Source organism: Phocoena sinus, chromosome 1, assembly GCF_008692025.1.
Source record: "Phocoena sinus isolate mPhoSin1 chromosome 1, mPhoSin1.pri, whole genome shotgun sequence".
Taxonomy (NCBI): Eukaryota; Metazoa; Chordata; class Mammalia; order Artiodactyla; family Phocoenidae; genus Phocoena; species Phocoena sinus.
The window spans coordinates 38,751,822-38,756,974 of record NC_045763.1 but is presented as its reverse complement, the minus strand read 5'-3'; positions in this window follow the sequence as shown (position 1 = coordinate 38,756,974).

Sequence of the window (5,153 nt, the reverse complement as noted above, 5' to 3'; positions counted from 1 at the left end):
TAATCTTTGTTACACTAAATAGTGAAATCTAAGCTGTGTGCTATCCATAGCGTCAGTACTGTGGGCTGATTTCATCAAAACTCATCTTTGGACTCAGCAGTTGCTTGAAATGCTAGAAATAAGAAAGAAGCTCTCCAGCACAGGAAACTCAGGTTTGGTTAGTAGTGCCACTGTTGTGGCTCCAAGCTCAGCGGTAGAAGCCGGTGGCGGTTACACACCTGCCTTCTGAACTCGAGGCCCCAGAGCGTGTCCCCGCCCCCAGTATTGTCGTCAGCCGCCTCTGTTATAATACCTTTCCTTTTCTTCATCTAACACGCTCCACTTTGCTGCTCCTGCCTATGGTCTGGCGAATGACACAATATAGTGAGTGGGAACGTAACCAGGATTTGCCGTTTGTGTGTGTGTTTTCTTTATTACAGGAGACTTTTTATAAGTTGGGCTTGTCCCCAAGTCCTTTAAATGGGGTTGGACTTCCCATTATTTTCTGAGCTGTGTTTATTTTGCTGTACTTCTGAGTCTGTGTGTAGAAAGAGATAGTGTTTGTTTAACCTGGAAAAGTTGCTGGTCTTTCACAGTTTCTCTTAAGGTTGAGCTGTTTCCTAATGCAAATTCAGGCCTCTGTTCCTGACAGTTAATTTTTTTGAGAAACTTGAGTCTGGATGTTTGGAGTCCCAGGAATCTTTGATATCAGGTGGAGTTACTTTCATGGATATGTTTCCTTTTCCCTCCAGACGGACCCAGGCTTTAGCCATAGTACCTTTCATCACACCTCCACCAGAAGGTGAGAAAATGATGGGGAAAGAAGCCAGAACTGGCTGCTCATTTTATTGTTCCTCCCAGCTTTGCCCTGAGTCCCCCACTCGCCAGAGCAGTATGTATCCATGGCCAGTTACTTTGGACATGATCAGAGTACCATCTGGCTGTTCTTTATATTTACCTAGCAAGATCTGGCAAAGAACTAAAAGAAAATTGTTACATTAATCAGTCCCCTGGTACAGCATGGTGTTACAGAAAGTGGACAGGCTTTACAGTTAAGTGAATCTAGGTTCAGTGTTGGGATTCGTTAGCTCCAAATGTTGAACAAATTATTTAAGCTCTCTAATTCTGTTTCTTTATCTGTAAAATGAGAGTAATAATATCTACCTCACAGGATTATTGTGAGAATTAAGTTAACTTATATGGAGACTATACAGAGCTTAATAAATGTCATCTCCCCTCTTCCTCCCTTCTTGCCCTGCCTCTCCAAAGGCCAACACAAATGAGCATTTCAGATGTGCAGATCATTCTTCATTCCAGTTTTATAAGCAAATGGATTCTCAAACTTTAATTTGCAGTGGAATTACCTAGAACACTTTAAAATGCAGACTCCCAGGTCCCAAAGCCCAACCTGCGGAAGTGCTGGGAATCTGCATTTTAATATGTGCTCCAGATGATTCTGATGTAGATAATTAGCCAGCCACACTCTGAGGACCACTACCTTTATCTGTTCTTCACAAAAAATACCCGTTAGCCAGGTCTCTCGTTCCTGTGGACATGAACCGTAGAATCCGGTCCCTCTGCTCTTTGCCTCCTGTAGGGGTCCCCTCGGCATACGCTACATTATATTTACTCATGTACGTATCTTCCCCCCAGATGTGAGCTCCTTGAGGGCCAGGGTCTATCTCCATTCTCAGCACCAAGGACATGGTCTGGAACAGAGAAGATACTCAGGTTTTTGTTAAATAAATAAATGACATGGATGTTAGCCAAAACATTATCTTGTTCTGTATATGCTTATATTTAAATAGTTTGAAATTAAGAGGCTCTCTCGACACACACAGGTCGAAAACTTAACTGAGTAGGAAGATAGCAAGTTAAACACAGATTCTCTGTATCTCAGCTAACCTCCTGCACTTGGGTGGGCTGTCTGCTCAGTGCAATTCTATAGTCGCTCACAGAGCACTTCCTCTACCACCTCTGAGTTAGGTGCTGACATAGTGGAGTGAGTACGATGGTCCCTGCACTCAAGCTGTGTTCCAGCCACCACCTGTGTCTCTTGCCTCTGATTCTGTGCCTCACATCTAGCGCCTGGTAAGAGTTTGCCTTGTCTTGTTCTGATGTTTATACTGCTGTTTCTTTCTTCCCCAAGCAGTTGGGAAGCAGGAGACACATGCTCTGTTTCTTGCAATCTCTGCAATACTGACCTGTTGTTCAGTCTTGGAGAAGAGGTACAAAGGCCCACTCCCCCAGCCATTTAATTTAGAACCAATTCAGCATTCATTAATATTTATGGAGCACCTATTATATGCCAAGCACAATTATAGGAAACTGGGGAATACAGCAATGAAGGGACAACTAAGGCCCCTGTTCTCATGGAGCTTATATTCTTGTGGAGAAGACAAATGAATAAACCAACAAGATTATTTCAAATACTGAAAATTTTAAAATATGATAGAATGTGGAGTGAAGGCAATAACTTAATGGTCAGGAACACCATCTCTGCAGAGGTGACAGCTGATGCTGGAGCTGGGGAAAGTACCAGGTAAGGAGATCCACAAGTGCTGAGGCCTTGAAGCAGGGCCAAGCTAAGCATGCTTGTTTCTGGGCACAGATTTAAAGGTTCAGTCCAGCGTTGATGAGCTCAGAGTTCAGTGAGGCAAGACACTGACATGAATACTAACTACAATACAAGGCAAACTGACCAGTGCCGTCTCAGAAGAGGGGCAAGGAGGGTTAGAGAACGCTGCTGGGTGCTGTGGGGAATGCATGTCTTGCTAGACCGTGGTACCTGCCCTGAAGCACCCATGGCTTAACAGGGAATAAAGGGTAGATGATATTAAAATCTCAAAGAATATATATTCCATCCAAGAGACAGGAGGCGCTCTGAGTTCAGAGTTGGTCTCAAAATATATACACGTTAACAATACCACTAACATCTATTATTGGGGGCTTACCATGAGCCAGCCCTTTACTCGGATTGTCTCAGTCCTTCTAACAACCCAATGAGATCAGCAGAAACCTGCTGGTTGGTGGGATGTCTGCTGCTCTCCTTGCACCCCCTGCCTTCCCCCACCTCCAGCTCAGAAAAGAGGGCAGCTTCCCAATCACCCCAAACCCGTCCCAATAGCCAGCTCAGGCCTTAAGAAGTCATGGGTGTCTCTTGAACATGCCCTTGCTCTGAGAAACAGGTGTGCCAGTTATCCTGCCAACAACTTAAGAACAGAATGCACTCATTATACATTTCTGATTCATCCAAACTTTCTTTCAAGAGCCATCATGTTCTACCTAAAGGAGGACCTTTTTGTGCTCTGTTTCATACCACGTGGAACATTTTGGTCTTGGCAATTCTCTTAATGTGGCAGGGTGGTGGCAGCATTTTTATCCCTATTCTGCTAAAGGAGGGATTTGGTGCACGAAAAGGCAAGAGATGACTTGAAGGTCGATGAATCAGGAACCAAGCCAGGAATAGAAGGCCGTGCTCCAGACTTAATGGTATCGTTGGTAACGCCCACTGAGCAGGCTCATCCCTCAAATTCACAGGGCTGCTTCTGAGCCCTCTGGGCCTCAGGAACTGGAAGAGCCACAACAAAAATCAGTTCATACAACTTATGAATCCTCCCAAGCTGCCTAGAGCTTTCAGAACAAAGTCCCTTTGGATCAGCTCACAAGAGCTTTAAGAACTGGTCTCTGGTGACTTCTCCAGGCGCATCTATTGCTAGGCCCCTCTGACTCCCTTAGCTCCAGTCAGTCTGGATGACCGGCAGTTCCCCAAATACACTGTGCTGTTCTTCCCTCTGCTCTGATCTTAGCATAGACTTTGCCAGCTTTTCCCCCTTCATCAAGTTAATTCTTATTTGTCTTTCAAAGCTCCACTGAAACATCTCTACCAGAGCCTTCCCTGGCACTTAACCCCCTCTACGCTGTCCCCACCTGGTGTGTACTCCCCTGAGCTTCCCCAGCATTTTGTGCTCTGCCTTTACAAGGCTGTCTCTCCCATAGACTGGACACTCCTCAGAGACACAGATCATATCTTACTGGACATTGTATTCCCAGGGTCCAGCATGAAGCCCAGCACAGAGAGAGAGGATACCAGTGACTGTTGAATAAATTCCTCTTGGATGACCGCTCAGCTCAGACCACCTGTGTCCGCAAACATCCCTCGTACAATGAGACCCAGCCTTGGCAAACCCATCGCGATTATGCCCCAGGCCAGCCCCAGGCAGTGGCCATTTCACTTGTTCTTACTGCAGAGGCCGCATGTGAAAACAAAGCCAAGGAGCCATCAGAGGAGGCAGCTGGTCCAGGGTTTGTAAGCAAAAGGAACTGAGACAGCGAACAAACTTGGGGAGCAAAACAATTATTTTTACCAGCCTGGCACGTTCAAGCTCCTGTCTTGGCTTACCAGGGCTTAGCATTAAAAAGATCTCATACGCTATCTAGTAACTAGTTTTCAACTGTACTTCAAGAACATCCCAACAGTTCCTAGAGGTGGGGATCCTGGTAGCCTGGTCCTTATCCCCAACTCAACCAGAGAGAAGCAAGGTTTTTGTTTTTGTTTTTTTACTGGGCTTCCCATAAGCTGTCATTTGAAGAAACCGTTTCCAAAAAAACCTGGTCAAGTTTAACCTCCCACCCACCACAGCAGCCCTGCCTACAGCATCTCCAAGCCATTGGGCAACTGTTCGAAAACTTCCAGGGACTGCAAGCTCTCTACCCTGCTAGCTGACCTGGGCCCTGCAGAGACAGCTCTGAGTGATTGCGAGTTTGTCCCCACCATGCACTGAAATCTAACCATCTCTCCCTCCCCTCACTGGGCTTTGTTCTGCCCCACATAACCGGAGCCTCCCAGAAAAGTCTGTTGCTTTTCTACCCCACAGCATCTCCTGCTGATGTGTGAAGATAGATCTCAAGTTGCCTTGGAGTCTTTTCAGCAAATGGAGCAACCTTCTGTCTTTCCTTATATGACCCAAAACCCCAGCCCATGCTTCTGGACAAACTCACCAGAGTCTGCTTCACCGTTGGGGCCTGGAGTTAAGCCAAATATAATCTTGTGGGGTGACCAGAGTGGATTTAGGATGGAAGTCCTTTGGAAGTTGGCCTGGCCCACTCTGAAGTCACCTCTCCACTTTGCCTCTCCACCGTGCCCTCCCCTCAACCTTGTCCCTACTTCCACC